Genomic DNA, 18722 nt, shown 5'->3' on the forward strand with positions numbered 1-18722 from the left:
TGATGGATTCTGGAGGGGGTGCAGGAGAGGAAAGTCTCAGTTCTGTTTAAGGGGCAGGCCACAGCAAGTTTGATCATGTTCCAGTGAGTATAAAGATAAGACAAAGTGGATGATTTTTATTTCAATTTTAACTTTTTGGGGGAGAAAGTAGATCACAAAGGTGGGGTGTGTGCATGGAAGGACTGGGAAATGTGTGTGATTGAAGTGCATGATATGAAATTCCCAAAGAACTAATAAATATGTTATATTTTTTAAAAGATCTGATTTGAGTGCATAAAATTATAATTAAAATCTAATAAAATAAAACACAATTTTTGAGACAGGTTCTCACATATCCTAGACTGTCCTCAAACTTTCTGTACAGCTGAGGATGACCTTAAATTTCAGATCTCCCTGCCTCTACACCAACATGCTTGGTGTGTATGATGCAAGCAAGCTTTATGACTTAGGGATTTGTTCATGTAAGGTACCTATGTCTTCAACTCCAAAAACACAGTCCTTATAGTTACTCAGAACCTAGAGAAAACAAAGCATAAATATAATATAGCACATAAAAGCTATATTATAAAATGTAAGACCAGAAACATCAGACAATGATATGAATGATAGCAGTGGGTTCCCTTAACTTAGCTATTAAGAAAAAAAAAAAAAGATGGAGAGTCCAGTTCTAACTCTGTGGCAAATGCACTCAGAAATGATGAAGCAGTTAAGGGCACAAACAAACCAACAAACAAAAATGTAAAAGGTGTACCAGCTAAGTCTAAACAATAGAGGTTATTTTTGTTAAAAATTTGTTAAAATTGTCATGCTAGACAATATTAAAATCAAATAAAAAAATCAGGAAATACATCAAGGGATTTTAAAGATAGCCAAGCTTTTGTTTTGGATTACTTGACAGGGCTAGTGAGGTATCTCAGTAGGTACTGGTGCTTGTTGTCAAGCCTGACAACATTTCATCCCAGGTTTCCACAGAGTAGAGGAAGAAAATTGAGCCCTGCAAATTGTTCTCAGATTTCTGTAAGTTTCTATGGATGAGCACACTGTAAGTGAACAAATGTAAAAAAAACTTTCTAAATCTTACAATTACATATTGTTTTGAACTAAATTATAAAGTAAAATAATATATGCAGACATTAAGAAAAATAGATGGAAATATGTTAGGTTCATGTGCTTTCAATTACTAATTTGAAAATACATTAATTCAGATAAAAATTTTACATATCCCTAAGTCTAAAGTGACATCACTATAAAGTACATATAATTTATATATAACTATATATCCTATAATTAGAAAATAAAATTTTCAAATGTTAAAAAATATGAAATATAACAATATATTGGGTCAATAAAATTTTCTATAAATCCCAGAATTGAGAAAAAGATGAAGATAATATTCCCTAACTAAAATGTGCAAAATAAAACAGTAAATAAAGGAGAAATGGAGTTCAAAAGGAAAACCTAGAAATCAACAGTAAGGAATATTAAACAAAAAATGGACCTTACAGAAATTTGAAGATTCTTTCTTTGTTGTATAACTATGAGAGCAAAGGCACCAAAACTGAATCTGAAAGGCAATTTTAGAAAAAGTTATAACTTACATAAATGCCATTTTATATTTATACTATAAAGCTGAAAATGTCAAGAAAAATTCATTCTTGTACATTCATGAACAAGAATGAAAGAAGTAAATGAATCATTAGAGAAACTGATGAATCATTATTTCTCAAAGCATAATTATTTTCATAGATGTGGCAATGGCAGTTCATAAAATGTAACACCCTCTTTCGAAAACACATCTTAATAAAATTAAAAGAAGACTTAGAGCTAGAATTCTAATTAATGGAGAAAACAATAAGGCCATTCTCACAAAGTAAAATGACATTAAAATAAGTATTTTCTTGATATTAGTGTTTAACATACTGTGCAACAATTAACTATGCAATAGGGAAAGAAAACTCACAAAAGAGAGGTAGGTAGTACGTAAAAGTTGGAAGTAAAACAATTATTATCTGTAAATATACAAATGATTTTATAAATCCAAAGCATAGATAAGATACCATTACAAATTAAAAAGTAGCCATGCATGATATTCACATAGAGAAAACAATCTCAAGATTTGCCAGCACCTGAAAATATGTCTTTAACATCAGCATGAATCAACCTTGGATATGATGATCACAGACCTAGAAATAGGAAAAAATAAATGGAAAAATTTCCTGTGGTCTTAGAAAGAAAGAAAATCTAATACTACCTACTTGTTTTAATCAATAGACAATATATTTTCAACTTTAAAAAGCAAACCTTTTAGAAAGCTGTTCATTCTCCAGTACATAGGCCCATAGTTACGAGTACACGGGCAGTCCAGCCTGAACTCTGGTTAGACAGGAATCTGAAAGCAGGTGTAAGGAATGAGGAATAGACCTTGGAGGAGTTAGAAGGATTAGTATGGGGTATGTAAAAGTCTCAAAAATTTATTAAAATAACATTAAAAAAGCACAAATAATATTAATATTTTTAAAATAAATATTTGGAAAATATAAACACTATTATAAACCAGTAAAATTTTTATAAGAAGAAATATGCTGAAAAAGACAGCATAATCTATTAAAGCATAAAGCTCTAATTGAAAAGTCTGTTGCATTCGGCAAGAGAATCCTTGCTGGCATTTGACCTAGCAGGAAAACACACTAGTTGAAGATACAAACAATCTGAAAGTCATTTAAATGAATCCCTGGGGCATGGACTGTAAGAAGCCAGGTCTTTAGGTCTGTTGTGGCCTTAAAGTAACTTCACATTTAATAACTATGAATCCATGATGCCAATGATTATTAAAGGATTAAGTCACCTCTTTACATAGTTATTCTGTAGTTTCAAGTCCCATACAGTGCAGTAAAAGATTATGGTGTAGGCTTATGCTATTCATTTTTAAATGAATATTTTTCTATGTCTGTATAACTAGAAAAGTCAATTACACATTTGCTCAATCTCCATTGTGGGTGTAGTCATGAGCTTCAATTAGGTGGAGTACACTGGAAGCTTTCATAAATAAACACTTCTCTACCAGTTACAATGGAGCTGAAAAACTACCAACATTGTATTTCTCCTACTTATGGCTTCCAATAAAACCAGAATTTCTAGATATAATCTGACCATCTAATAAATGCAAATAAAAAGAACCAAAGGGAAAGGCTGAGAGAGAAAGGAGACAAGGGTAACAGGAACTTGGTAACAGTTCTTATGTCACCGTTACCAAAGCTAAGTAACTGGGCCAGTAGCAAGTTTTCTCCAAATTTCTTTTTATGCCTTTGAGTAGGGGTTGGGATATCTATTTGGATAAGCATTAGGAAGGCATTCTGTTAGAGCAGAATATATTCCTAACTATAAACATAATATTTAAAAGAGTAAAAGGTAGTCCAATATATTGTGCATTTTCATAGGGCTTGCCATAGTGACTGATATTACAATGAAGTAAGTGTTAAATATTTGAAACAGTTCTATTATAAATCCTTATTCAAGACTAGTCTCTTACAGGCCATTGATTGCAGATTATTCTTGTTCATTTGCTTTTAATTATTATAAACAGCACAAGTTAGTCTAAATTGTGGGATGCTGTGTGTATATGTATGTTTTTACACATGGAGAGAAATAAAGAGAAAGGCAGACAGGCACACCATAATGTGGCATAAAATTCAAAATAAGAATAATTATACACTGGGTTTTGTGCCCAAGCATGTAAAAGCATGAAAAAGATGGCTTTATTCAATTCTGAAAGATGCAACCCACCAATTAATTCAGAGGAACCAAGAGGAGTCACCAATGGATGGTAGAAAAGATTGTTCCTTACCCTCCATTTCATATTTCTCATTGAAGAGGTGTGAGTGAAGGGTTGAAGCTAGACATTCTTTGTGTACAACCTGTGAGTTCAATCAAGAGTTGCAGCCACAGTTGCTATAACAAGGATAAGTGGATCTTCCCTAAAAGTGCCCAAGAACAACATTCACATAGGTAGATGAAAATATCTTCACCTTCCTTTGTTATTTCCATTAGTTTCCTCTCTTCAACTAGAAGTCAGGCAGGGACCACCAAAAGCACCACCATGGCTAGGTAGGCACCATATTCATCATTGGACATCTGGTTGAGGCTGACATCATGTTTACAGATGTGATTCTAGACCAAGATAAACCTTCATTACAAAACCTTACAGCTGTGCCATTTCCCAGACACCCAATGCCTAAAAGACAGGTTGACCTTCTTAAGTTTAGTTCATCAAGATCCATGGGGAGAAATAGTGGCGGAAGAAAGTATTCTGCATACAAGTTCAATGGAAGACGAATGATTCACCTGCAAATATGCTGTCTTTATATTTCTAGTATGAAATGGACCTACCCAGACATGACAGTGTATGTATATAGTACAATATTTAGTTCATTCAGTTGTTAAAACAAATATATACCATTGAGGTCACATATTGAGGAAAAAAAATTTTTGAAAACTAGTAAATACTGTAGCAGTGCTATGAATCTTAACAGGGAGCAAAGATGGAGGGATGCCCTTGCCTAGAAAATTTCAGAGATTCTTATTTCTTGCAAAATTGCACTAACTCATTGTCATTAAGAAAGAGTAGTTCCCTTCCCATACGTTGTAAATATTTAAGACCACTTCTAATCTTTCAAAATAAACATTTTAATAATATTGCAGGTGTGCTCATTGCACTTCCTTAGCAAAGTAACTCAAAAATAGTAACTGAAAGCAACAGTCAAAAAATGAAGCACCTCCACTTACCAGTGGGCAAGAGTCCTCAGAACTTATGAGAAGACCTTAGAAATTTAAGAGAAGTTCTACTTTCCTTTCTTATATTAGGAAAAATCTGACTTAAAGGTGATCCTTGCTCCTCCTGACTTTTCAGAAACTCTGAAGTTCAAAAGATAAGAAAAGGAATTTCAGCATCAGTGATTTCTCAGAGCCATCCGCCCACCGTGAGACCCTGCCCAAGGCAATTATGGTAGATCATATCTGTAATCCAAACATCATAGACACTAAGGTAGAACGATTGCTATGAGTTTGAAACTAGCCTGGGTGATACAGTGTGACAGGAACCTGTCTGAGCTATGGTATAAAACTGTCAATTGTTAAAAACTAGTAATGTCAGGCTGCATCTTCATCAATTCTTTTCTTTCTTTGTATTAATGTTTGAGATTATAATATAATTACAACATTTCTCCTTATCCTTTGCTTCCTCCAAGCCTTCTCTTATACCTGTCTCTGATCTCCTTCAAATGCCTGGTCTCCATTTTCACTAGTTGTTATTATATGCATAAAATATACTCATAATTCTAAACATAACTTGCTCAGTCATATATTATTTCTTGTATCTATGTTTCTAGGGCTTAATGTCTGGCACTGGACAATAGCTCTCTAATTGGAATTAAGGACCAAGAAGAGGAAAAACATCTCTAGTATTGGAAACCTAGCTAACCACTCTGTGCTTTTGAGTCAAGAAAGGATATTAAAACCTCACCTCTAGTTAGATGCTAGTCTGATTCTTTCTACTAACTTGTTACTAAGTTACTGCAATAAATATAAGAGCTTGTGAGCTAGTACAGTAGTCCAGTCTGACAGGGATGAAGATCTATGTCTCCAAGCAGAACAACAAATAGATCTTATGGTGTTGGAATTTAACTGCAAGCTAAAAATGTTGCTAGAAACAGTCACATTGTAAGGAAAAGAGTCATAACTACCAAGGGGTTCTGGTTTTAGGTCACCATGTGATATTACTAGGAAAGCCAAGTATAGCTTCCCAAGTATCAACTAATAGAAAGATTTCCTAAGAAAAATGAATTAGTAAGTTCCAAAGAGTTGTGTTTATAACATTTATAAAGTATATACTTAGTAGTTCCATCCTTTATATCTGATTGAACCAATTTTTTTTAGACAGTTCAGCAGTTCCTTATAATTTATACTGGAGTAGGGTGAAATCAGAAGGAAAATATTTTACATATATTGGCTATGGCTATAACTGTCTCCAGATACCCTTATTAAAGCAAATTTTGCTTTGTAAAGCCTTTGCTCATAGTTATAGCTTCCCATTATGCAGAATTATAAAATGTAAAAGCAGAGTTTAATTTGCTTCTTAACAGAAGCCACCACAGGTTCAATAAAGTGAAAAACAGGTCCCCATAATGGTGGTGTTTGGCATCAGGTATGACCTGGGTGGCTACAATGTGACCAGAAATTGAATTTTAGCTTCAAGGTGGTTATAAGAAATTGATTCTCTTTTTAAGAGAAGGGAAACTTTTAGAGTATCATATTACACCCCCAAATCACAGCAGTTTTCTGAACCAGAGAACCAAAGAAATGGGAGGAGATAATTTCTTTAGACAAGTTGCTCTGCTATCAGCCACACAGTTCAAAAATATCTACAGATCACCTTCCTTTACTTCAGGACAGTGCGAGAAATGGGTCAAAGATAAGGGTAAGGGCTATTATACTGTGTCTATTTCTCTTAGACTACAATTTGAAAGTCTATGTGAACTAAACTTAGGCACACAAATGATGTTTAAGAGACATTTTCCCTCATCTCTTGACAGCTGAAGTCACCCAAGAGGCAGATTATTAGATGTAACTTATTATGAAAGAGCTATATTAGGGAGAGGGATTAGGACATAGTACAGAAGGCCTTCAGATAATGTTAGGTCTGACACCTGTATAAAGACAAAAAGGAGGGAAGAAGTTGGGTAGAAAGAGCCTACGACAGCAGCAGAGAAAGAACATTTCACTAGATCCATCATCCAGGTTTTCAGGAGCCTAGACATCCAGCAGCCACCTCTAGGGACAGACACCTGAGAGTTCATACAATGTACGGAGCAGTGGCAGTTACGGCCATAGAGCACTGCGCTCCTCACACCGAGAGATTATAGTGATTTGTTCTCAGAGATGTCATGATGCCGAAGCCTGACAATCAACAGCCACAGTTAGAAAGAGCATAAACAAGTAAATCCCAAATAATAAACAGAAAGCAACTCTGGTTCATGTACTCGAAAGCATAACATCATAGGAGGCTACTTTGTAAGATTTCTGGAAATCTGGATAAAAAGAGAAATCTCAATAAGTCTGCTCAGGATGTTACTGCTCCTACCATTGCACCCTACACCCTCCCACATGACTTCAGCATCACCTAACATGAAAGCCACTGCCACACAGATACTACCTGAATAAATATTAAATTACTGTTGTTCCTTCACATCAACTAACTTAGATGTAAAGTCCAGGAAGAAATATCTAATTGGTTAAATATTAGCCACAAGTCCTAAACAGCTGGTAGGGATGCCTAATTTAACAAATAAAAATATGAAATGTACAAAGTAAGAATTTAGACTGACAATGAAAAATAGTTTGGTAGTTCATGTGTTCCTTTTAATGACCAAATGTAAGCTTTATTCAGAAATACTAGCATGTAGGTTTACAGATACAAGCAGATGTACAACTGTATCTGTGATGTCTCTTGGGCTATGGGGTTGTCCAGAACACAGGCAATGTTTCATGCATGGAGAGTGGGTACTTTGGCCAGGAATTCTGACAAGACATTTCAATGAACACCACATGCACACAGTGCTTCAAAAGTCCCAGTAAAACCATGCCTTTGAAGCACCTGGCTCTAGTGCTAAGAGAGGTGCATCCCATAGACCCTGGGACCCCTGTGTCTGTGAGTGTGCTTTTCAGGTGGCTCTACCATCTGGATAAGAGCCACTCTGAAATAAGGGCCAAGCAAAGAGGAGGCATTTTAGTCTTTGAAAAACACTCTCTCAGATAACCAGAACCATGTGTCCCAAACCCATGTAGCTTTGTTCTCAGCAGGCTGTCAGATGCTGTCTGGCCTGTCCTGCTTTCTCCAGCAACCAGTACCAGGTGGAAAGATGACAGCTCCCCACTCCCAGCCCCTCTCCAGGGCTTCACAGGTCTCACGGTCAACTAAGGGCAGTCAGATCACTTTGTCTTTGTCTCTTACACATACAACCATCAATGTTGCCAAATTAAAAAAAAAAAAGAGGAAAGTGAAGTCTTCATGGTGTTGTTCCTTCATAATGGCTCTTCTCTGCTGAAGTGTTTAAAGGCCTCTTTGCGAGGCCCTTTTTGCTGCTGCATGAGGAAAAAACATGTTTATCCTAAAAGTTTCACTGTGTTTTTTTTTTTTACAAAAATGTTTGGGATTAGTCTATTCCTATTCCCCCAACATACATTCAGATGATCCAATTCAGTTTATAAATCAGTTTTTAGATTATCTTTCACTCAGAAACATTTATGGACATTAATCACTAAGTCAAGTAAGCCCTATCTTCACAGTTTTCTTCTTGTACACAGCACAGAAGTAACTATAAAGTTATATATAGTTCAGTCTGATTAATGTTTACTAACAGCATCTGAATTCCTCAGGAGCAAGTCTCCATGAAATTAAAATCATGTTGATGAGAGGGTAGATTATATTCCTATTTCTTTTAGACACTCTGAGATGCTCGTAATAGGCTAGGCCCCACACTAGAGCCTGAATATCTGCAAAAGAACAAGTGCCCAGATGTTCTTGTAGATCTCGCAGTCCTGTACAATGGAAATATATCTAAAGATCCTACAGATGTGATTGTGTAGATGATGATAAAATTTACCATGGTCCTTGCTGAGTAAATGAATGAATGAATGAATGAATGAATAATGGATATCATGAAAGTCTTCCTGGGGAGCATTGATAAGGCCTACAGAGCCAAGATGTTTAGGTCTAATTCAGCATTATGAGCAAGGCCATATAACAGGAAAAGGGAGTGAGATGCAATCCACTATGTACCAGACCTAGTGCTATGAATTTATAAGTATTATTTGAGCATCTTGGGTATTCACTTTTGTCCCAGCAACATGACAATATCTTTCCTCTCATTATCACACTTCCTCCCTCTTCTTGCAACCAGGGATTCAGTGCAGACTTCAACAGAGGAGTAGCAAAAAAGTACTTTACTCTCATTTCTTGCCATTTAGCAGAGCCCTTATTTATTTTGTTGGCCTTTATGACCCTCAAAACTCCAAGCATGTCCTGGTATCAGGACCTTGCATAGTTTATCTGTCTCACCAGCTTTTTCCTTCTCTCAAATGCTAAGATGGCCTTACCTGATTACATTTGCTACAGTGGTTCGTGTCATTCTGCTGACCTCTTTTTGTCTCCATATCATTCACGATTATGTGACAACACAGTTAATATTCAGTAGTTAGTATCTCTTCCCCCACTGACAAAACTCAAAATAGGTGGGAGGATATGAATTATACTTGTAGATTTTCACTAATTTTTTTTTAAATAATAAAAATAAGTATTGAAATTATATTGTAATTAAATAGTCCCCCCTCCATTTTCTGCCTTCTAAGCCCACCCGTGTATACCCTTTGTACTCTCTTAAATTGGCAGGCTCTCTTTCTTTAACTGTTGTTTCATATCTCTCATCAAAGAAACTTCTTTTCCTAAGAGAAAGGGACTGTTACTAAAACCATAATGGTCAAAATGCATAGCACAAAAGATCACATGGCACTCAGACCCAATGAACACATTTATGATGCAACTTCTGCTTCTTAGGCTCAGGGGGGATTTCTGAAGAGGAACCAGAGGAGTAAGAACTTTGCTGAGAGATTATATCTTTTAGAAATGTCAGAGAAGCTACACCCATGAAATTTCAACAACATGCCTACCTAAACAAGACGTGAGCAAAAACGATGCTAATAGATATCATAGGGAAAGCTTGAGAGGCCTCAACTTCAGACAAAGATTACAGATAACTAGGGAATACTGAGAATGGGAGAAATAGTCTTCCCCATGAAGCAGGGTCCCCTCACTTATTTTATTATTCAATATCAAATAGTTAGCTTTGAAATTATATGCATACAAGAAACATATGAAATGAAAAGGCTATATGGATATATATATATATATATATATATATTAAACTTTTATTTTTATTTAATTAATTTTAATTTTTCTTATAGGTAAATAGAAGTCCATTTTGTATGTGTGCCACACTTTTTATTTTCTTTTACTAATTAAAGTATGTTTAGGTTTTTCCATTTTCTAGCTATTGTAATAGAGATACAATGAGCATTGGACTTGGGGACGCCTGCCCAAAGACTCTTCTAGACATGACAGGGAAGCTTCACATATAAAATCAGAAAAAATATGGTTGTCCAAATAAAACTTCCATAATGAAAACACCAGTGGCCATGCCATTGAAGTGGAAACTTCTGGGTTCTTTGGAACGTTAGTTGAGTCAGATGGTAGTTTGCTCGGGCAAATACATGAAGGAGTATTTTCCTGAAGCAGACACAGGTGAATGGATGTTTCACTAAAGCAAGCATGTGAAAGGACACATGCTGATGGATTCCCTGCTAAGGACACACATGTATTGGTTCAACTTACATTGTATTGTTGAGCTCAATCTGTCATAACTCCATAGGGAGAAATGTACCACAAAAACTTCTTGTGAGGTTCCTGCAGCTTCTTGCTGCTTCCAAGGACTTGGGAGGATTCGCAGAGTGATGGCAGCTGATACAGACTTCCATGCAGTTCTACTAAGACAGACTCACAAACTGAGGACAGACATGTGCTGAGGCAAGACACATGGAGGACATGTGATGTTTGGAGGGAGGGTAAATAGGACCCAGTGGACAGTGATGGAGGCTTGCTGGCTTTGCAATACTTCTTGGTCTCTCATCTTCGCTGATCTTCATTTCATTGAGAGAAGCACAGCAAAGAATGTTCCTGGTGTCCCTGGTGGTCCTGGTCCGTCCTGCTTACTAGTGTCACTTCACCTGAGGCCTAACTGTTCCTGCTAAGTCATGCTACCGTTGTTGCTATCCAGACACTATTTAACTGGACTGAGTATATCCATAAAGCGTATGTGCATGGAACGGGCCTGCTGTGCTGAGCAATAAACTGAACTGCTGACTTCCTGACAATGTTTTGGAGCAGAAGAGATTTGCTCCAAAGAACAATTTCTAAACTGGCCCACTTCCCCCGTATCCTAATAACTTTTCTTTTCCACTATCTCTGGTGGGTGGTAAGCTAAAAGGGAGGTTAAAGTACTTAAGAACCATTATTAAAATTACAGTGAGAAAAATCTAAAGTTACAAGCTCTTCCTCATTAGAGGAAGAGCTACAGGCAATAGATAGAGTCTGAGAAAGGGAGAGTCAGTTTTCTCTAGATATGGGTTCTCTGACAGGTTATCCACTCGCAAGTGGTCAGCCCTGAACCCGTGTCCATATAAACAATACTACATGGAATCAGTAGCTTGCATTAAATGTTCTTTATTCATGAAGAAAGCAATGACAAATGCTGAGATATCTAGAAAGGAGTAAATCCCTGATAATTACCACACCCAGGCTGAGGCTTAGCAGCAGAAGAAAACATAGTTCCTGGCATCACTGAATTCTGAACCTTAGGGAAGACACCACCTTACAGCAGCTCTGCTCATGGGAGAAATGAGGAAAGTCCTAGCCCTTAGTAGCCTGAGGCGAAAGGATTGCAAGTGCAAGGCCAATAAGACCTTACCAGAGAGTTTCTGTGTTTATAACCGTGAGCAGAAGGGAAGCTTCCATATCTAAACCTCTCACTACCCCTCCCCTCCCCTCTCCTGAACTGACTCTCATTGGCCAAACCTAATTGGAATGCAGTGGGCAAAAGAGTGCAGGTGTTGTCTGTGTCCCAGGCACAGAGCAGGACAGAAAAAGCAGAGTAGATGAAATGTGGAATGCATAGAATAACAACACATCAGAAATTTATTTGTTCTGCTCACCTCATTTTCACTGTACAGACTATCACCACACTTTGCTTGGTAAATATGTAAATGGATAAAATATGCCTTGTTAAAGAAATGAACAATCAGAAGCCATGCAAGTGTTTTGGTATGATTTCAAGCCAGGCCTGAAAGGTAGTAGCAGGTAGTATCCTAGAACAGTAAGGCAGAACTGAAATCTGCTTCTAAAGAGAGATTGCCTTTCTATTTGATTAGTATTAAAGACTTCTATAAACTCTAAAGGTCATATGAATTGGAAGACACAGATCATATCCATAAATGGCAGGGAATGCCCATTGAATTCAATATAACCTGACCATCTTCTCATTTAAAGGTCTGAGCTTGTGGCCAGTTAAGAGGAAGCAGGAGCTGGAGTCAAGTGCCTCATGCTGCCTTGCCTCTTAGCTTTGAATCACAGAGGTGCAAGAAATAGAAAACTGCTTAGATGGGCCAAATAACCAAAGCAAGTCTATATTAGAAGAAAAAGAAGTGTAGAGAATGTGCCAGATACAAGGCTAGACTCTAAGGTGACTGTGACAGTTAAGTGTTTCTGCCCGGCTGCTTATTTTCTGGTCACACCTGAGTGGTCTGCTTCTTGCTGCCAAGGTTTCTCTCAGCAATTTGACTGATTGGTTTTCTTTCTCTTTTTCTTTTCTTTTCTTTTTTTTTTTATTTTATCGAAAGTCAACCTAACATCTCTTTTCTCACTGTGCTATTTTTGGTGAGGGTAGAGGCGCTGTATATTGTATGTGTGTATTGTGTTGTTGTTGTTATAGTTGTTGTTTTGCTAGTGACTGAACACAAGTTTTTGCATGTTTTGCAAACACTGTAAAACTGTGCTACATCTCAAGCCTAGAGTTTGCTTATGATCCTGGCCTGACTACAACCTGTCAACTGCCTCAACTTGAGATTACAGATGAGTGCCACCATGATTAACTTTGAATTTAGATTCTAATTTTTAAACAGAAAGGATCAAAAGAGCTGGATAGCTCTCTTGTCTAGGTAATCTAGTAACCAAGCCAGTGGTCAGCCACTTGATCCCTGCCCATTCAGCAAAGATCATCAAGGCATGCTCTAAGAGGACATCAGAGTCTGCTTCCTAGGAAGAGTGGAGGGGAAAGACATCAGTATAAAATATCTCTTCCCCATATCTGGCCATTCAAACTTTACATGCTATTCATTTGCTTACTCCGGCGTAAACATGCAAGAACAGACTGTGGAAGAGGAAATGCAAATGTACAAAGGTGATTATAGCATTTGGTTTTGTTTTTTAATTTACTATGTTATGCACAAGTTTGAAGATTAGTCATTCCTGTTTGTTTATGAAATAGTCAATCATCATTTATCAGTGATCCATACACACAGACTGTAGCCAGGGCATCGGCACAGACAATGATTGGTGTTTTATATATAGCAAAGGAAAAGAGCAGGAGAGATTTGTCCCTCTAATTCAGTTCTAATTGAATGAGCAACTGCAGCAAACTAGGCAACAAAAATCCCTAAAACTTGTTCATACTAATGAAAATATATACTAATGAAAGCACAATGCAACCCCTCTAAAATAAAGAGCCTTTTGAAAAATGTACACTGAGCCAAATATAAAACATATTAGAATGTGAAATCTTTGGATTATCAAATCAAAATCAATGCCAATGATGTGTAATATTCAAGAATTTAAAACTTAACTTTTATTGAATTCACTTAGGTTTTGCATTTGAAAAGCTTGTTAGAGATACAGATCCAAGAGATAAGAATTGTATACAATTGTATAATTTCAATTAACTATTCTTTGGTTGCTACTACATAAAAATATCATATGTGGAAAAATCTTAAAACAGTAATACTGTCAGTTTATAGGGAAGTAAGCACTGTTTTAGCAACAGACTGGGTTGTTCAGTGATCTCACCCTTGGCTAACAACTCAATCAAATGCAACCCAGTGTGGCCACTGGGAGTCTTGCCTGACTACAAAACATGGCCAGTTCATATTCCTTATCCCCATTACTAGGAGTCCTTACTAGGATCAATTTCATAGGTTCCCGTAAGTGTCCACTATACGTAGTTTCCACCTCACCCTCCAAATACGCCCCAATTCTAGCTACCTCTCCCCACACTCTCTCCCTCCATCCCTTCCCCCCCCCCCTACTTTCTAGTCTCTTTTGCACAAGAAGGCACGCTGCAGGGTACAGAAAGAGAATTGGAAAGCCAATGGGACCACAAAACTTTTCACCTACAATTTGCACTGCCTGCAAGATGTGACTGGGCACAGAACTTGTGGGAGTAGTCATCCAATGTCTGATTTAACCTGAGTACCACTCTAGGAGAGGGCTTCTATTCCTGACACTGCTTGGTTGTTCAGGACTGGTTAGCCCAAAGACCAAGGGTAGAACCAAACAGAACTTGTTAACGACAAACCAAGACACAATCAATGACATCATTCTTAATGGATATTCTGCTACATTTGCCATACTCATAGTGCTTTGTCCAGTCATTATCAGAGACACAAGAAGCTTCCCCTAAGCAGATGGGAATAAATGCAGAAATCCACAAACAAACATTATAATTGGAGAACACTGTTGGGTCCCTCCCCATCAGAGTTTGGGGAATTCTATGGAGGAGGAGGAGGAGGATGAGAGGATGAAGAACAATAGGAGAACATGGTTCACTGATACTATTAAGCAGGGTGCATATGGGCTCACAAAGATTGAAATGGCAAGCACTAGGCTTGAAGGGTTCTGCACCAGGTCTTCTGTATATATGTTGCAGCTGTTGCCTTGTTGGTTTTTGTTTTCTTTTGTTTTGCTTTTTGCTTTTTGCTATTTGTTTTTGTCAGATTCCTAACTATAGAAATGGATATGTATAACTCTTTTGCCTGCTTTTGGAACTCTTTTCCTCCATTTGGGTTTTCTTATTCAGTCTCAGTTTTAGAGCATTTGCCCTGTCTTACTGTACTATATTTTGGCATGTTTGTTTGTCAACTCTTGGAAGTCTGCTTTTTTTTGGGGGGGGGGGAAGGTAGACAGAAGCAGAATTGATGTGGTGTATAAGAAAAGGTAGGGTAGGGAGCTGGGAGGAATGGAAGGAGCGGAACTGTGTTCTGGATATATTGTATAAGAGAAGAATCTATTTTCAATTAAAAAAATGATGTATTTTTCCATGGGGAAGATTGTTTCCTGCTCTTGAAATTCCTTAGTTTTTGCAGATTTTCTGTAAGGTTGGGACCGTCTGGGCTTTTCCACATTATTTTTAGTATGTCTGTTGTTATTGTCCTTGTTCATCTCAGGGTTAGGAAGTCATATAGGTGAGACTTTATGGGTGTGGTTTCTAATGTTTCTAGGAGATACAATTTCATAGAAAACTCCATTTTTCTGGTTCTTACACTATTTCTTTCTGTCTTGACTTCCACAATGATACCAGAGCCTTGGATGCAGGCATTATTTTTGAAATGTTCCCATTGTGGCTAAGCTCCACAACTCTGTATTTTGGTTGGTTTTGATTGTAATAGTCTCCATCTTTCTTGTTGTGTGGTTCTTAAGTCCAACTAAAGACCTACTGGTTACTTGCTAAGACAGATGCATGACACTACTGCACCTTCAGGCTATTATGCCATGCTAGTTGATGTTGTAATTTTATAGATATCAGAGCTAGCTAGCTAGGTAATATTGTTTGTTGCTTCTTTCCTTTGTAAAATTGCATGGTGTCTTCTAAATGGTTATGTACATATGTGTATGGGTACCATTTGTGGATCTGGTTCCCACAAAGACCAGATATGGGCATCGGATCTCTTTAAACTGGAGTTGCATATGATTGTAAACTGGCAGGTGGTTACCAGGAACCTGACTAGAGTTATTTGTGAGAGTAGAAAGCATACTTAATCATCACCAGGCCCTATGTCCACACTTTTAAAAATAGAGATAGTCCCATTAAAGTTTAGACAGACAGATGGACAGAAAGAAAGAAACAGAAAAATAGATGATAGGTTGATAATAAATAGATAACTATCAATAAGCAAAATGGATTTTTAAATCCATTTGTTCAGCAATATTGAATGTTCACTAGGTAATATGCTATAACTTTCAACTAGGTATGTAACCAAGTATATATGTATATACCAGTATGTAACTGGGTAACCACTTACCTATCATATTTAAAGTCCTTGTTTTACTCACATATACAGAATGAAATGGAGAGTGAGAGAGAGAGAGAGAGAGAGAGAGAGAGAGAGAGAGAGAGAAGAAAAAAGGTTGTGAGAGGGCATGTTCTTAGAAATATAGCAGGGTACAAAGAAAATTGTTACAAATTTTACCTTCCTTAAGTATGAAAAATAAATAAATAAAAGATAGATAAGCTACTGCTAGAAGAAAAGTTAAGCCCTCTACTTTTTTCAGGAGTTATTGAATAATCAGAAATAAGCTAAATTTGAAGAATGAGTTAGAGAAATTAAGATTTTTGATAGTGTACACAATGGTGACCATCCAGGATAAGCTTACCCTTCGGGGAATGTTTATCTTGAAGTAACTTTGTCACAACCATTAGAAGTAATTTCTGACCCCCAATAAGTACAGACCAGTGCTGTTGTTAAACATCATTTAATTCATAGCTTAGATGCCAGAGATGGGAATTAATTACCTGGCCCCAAATTATGTAATGTTGAAATCTAGGAATCCAGAATTAGAGGTGGACAGAGAGCCCAGGGACACATGTAGGAAGCAGGAATCTGCAGCATGGCCCATCACTAAACACTACACAGAAATATTGACATAACTTTACATCCTTCACCCCCATCCCACAGATGAAGAAATCACTGTTCAGAAATTAAATCACTTCCCCGAGATAAAAATGGTTAGTAAATGCTAGAGACAACACTAGCCCAGGTGTGAGTAAATGGTTAGTAAATGCTAGAGACAACACTAGCCCAGGTGTGAGTAAATGGTTAGTAAATGCTAGAGACAACACTAGCCCAGGTGTGAGTAAATGGTTAGTAAATGCTAGAGGCAACACTAGCCCAGGTGTGAGTAAATGGTTAGTAAATGTTAGAGACAACACTAGCCCAGGTGTGAGTAAATGGTTAGTAAATGCTAGAGGCAACACTAGCCCAGGTGTGAGTAAATGGTTAGTAAATGCTAGAGACAACACTAGCCCAGGTGTGAGTAAATGGTTAGTAAATGTTAGAGACAACACTAGCCTAGGTGTGAGTAAATGGTTAGTAAATGCTAGAGACAACACTAGCCCAGGTGTGAGTAAATGGTTAGTAAATGCTAGAGGCAACACTAGCCCAGGTGTGAGTAAATGGTTAGTAAATGCTAGAGACAACACTAGCCCAGTTGTGAGTAAATGGTTAGTAAATGCTAGAGACAACACTAGCCCAGGTGTGACTCCCAAGGTTCTTTCTGCTTCATAGAAGTTGTTTTGTTCAGTACAATTTCCCTGACTTGAAAATGATCTGAATTCAAATCTCTAGGAGTAAAACTATTGAATCCCATTGGCAGACAAAAGGAAGCTTAGTGGGTAATTATACAAACAGGACTTTAAGAAACTCTCAAAAGACACTGGAAATGGAGTCGATATCTGAGAATGATAAGTGGTGAGGAGAAAAGGAAGTCTGAGAAACAATAGACAAAGGGAATGAAGAGACTGGAAGAGACATTCCCCTAAGCCTGGGAGCCAGGCACAGGTATTAGTGGTGAAAGGCAACTGTCTAGGGATATAATTATGTAAGAATAATTGATAATGGGGTGGGGTGGGTGTAGGATACTGATGGGGAATCTCAAGCACACAAAAGAACATACTAAATAGAAACCAACAGACATAACAAATAGCTAAAAACCACAATTTATTCATCCAACTTAAAACTACTAAGTGCCATACTTTTCCAGGTAACGTCAAAATGTTCGGTTATCTCCATTGGAGAACTAATATATATGCTCACTATAATCTATGGTTTGCAGTCTGATGTAACATTCCAAAACAATTTGATAAGTATACATAGGAGTAAGTGCAAGTATAAGTCTCTGTGTGTGTGTGTGGGGGGGGTGTGGGTGTGTATGTGTGTATGTGTGTGTGTGTGTGTTTGTACAGTTTTTGCCTCAATTAGATCTAGTGGCAGTTTGGAGAATAAAGGTGCTATTATGCAGCATTCAGTTTCTGTATTTTCTTAAATTATGCATCTTTTCCTGGCCTCTTTGCATGCTTTCTTCAAGGGTAACAGCATAATGATGGTAATGATCACCTTGCTTATGTTCGAAATGATTGCTCAGCAGCCTCTGATGAGGCTTAAGAAGTCAGGCAGAAAAAAAAAAAAAACCTCTAGGACTTGGTTTGGAGAGGTACATTAGAGGAAATTATCTGGGAGGATTAAGGTCCTTCACAAATAGAAGGGCTCTTTCTGGAGTGAACTAGTTGAAATGATTTCAAATAGACCATAGTAGGTATTCTAATAACATTATAATCTTATTTTTCTTTTTTTTTTTCACAACTCCTTCTCCAGGGATGTTCACAACATTTTTTTTTTAACAAAAATGGCCAATTATAGAGTATTTAGGCAAGTCTCTGGCACATATACATTGACAGTAAATTCTTTGTGGCCAGTTTATACCCAATGCTTTGAAGAACTCTAGCCTATATTAAGTACTCTATAAATGTTGGTGAAATAAATGAGTATTCTAAAGTACTTAATGTTTAGGGTATTGTTCTACTGGAACATTCATGGTAGAGCATTATCATTGCCTAGTTATCAGTTGTAATGCTAGTTATAACTTATGTTCTGCAATGGCAGGAACTATTTCCTAAAAATTATCATAAGCAATATCCTTTGAAAGAAACTAAAAGAAAATATACTCATGTCATTTTACACACTGCACATCCCCAAAAGTCGCGTCTCAAGAACAAACAGAGAGAGATACCACC

The sequence above is a fragment of the Apodemus sylvaticus genome, chromosome 5, assembly GCF_947179515.1.
Source record: "Apodemus sylvaticus chromosome 5, mApoSyl1.1, whole genome shotgun sequence".
NCBI lineage: Eukaryota > Metazoa > Chordata > Mammalia > Rodentia > Muridae > Apodemus > Apodemus sylvaticus.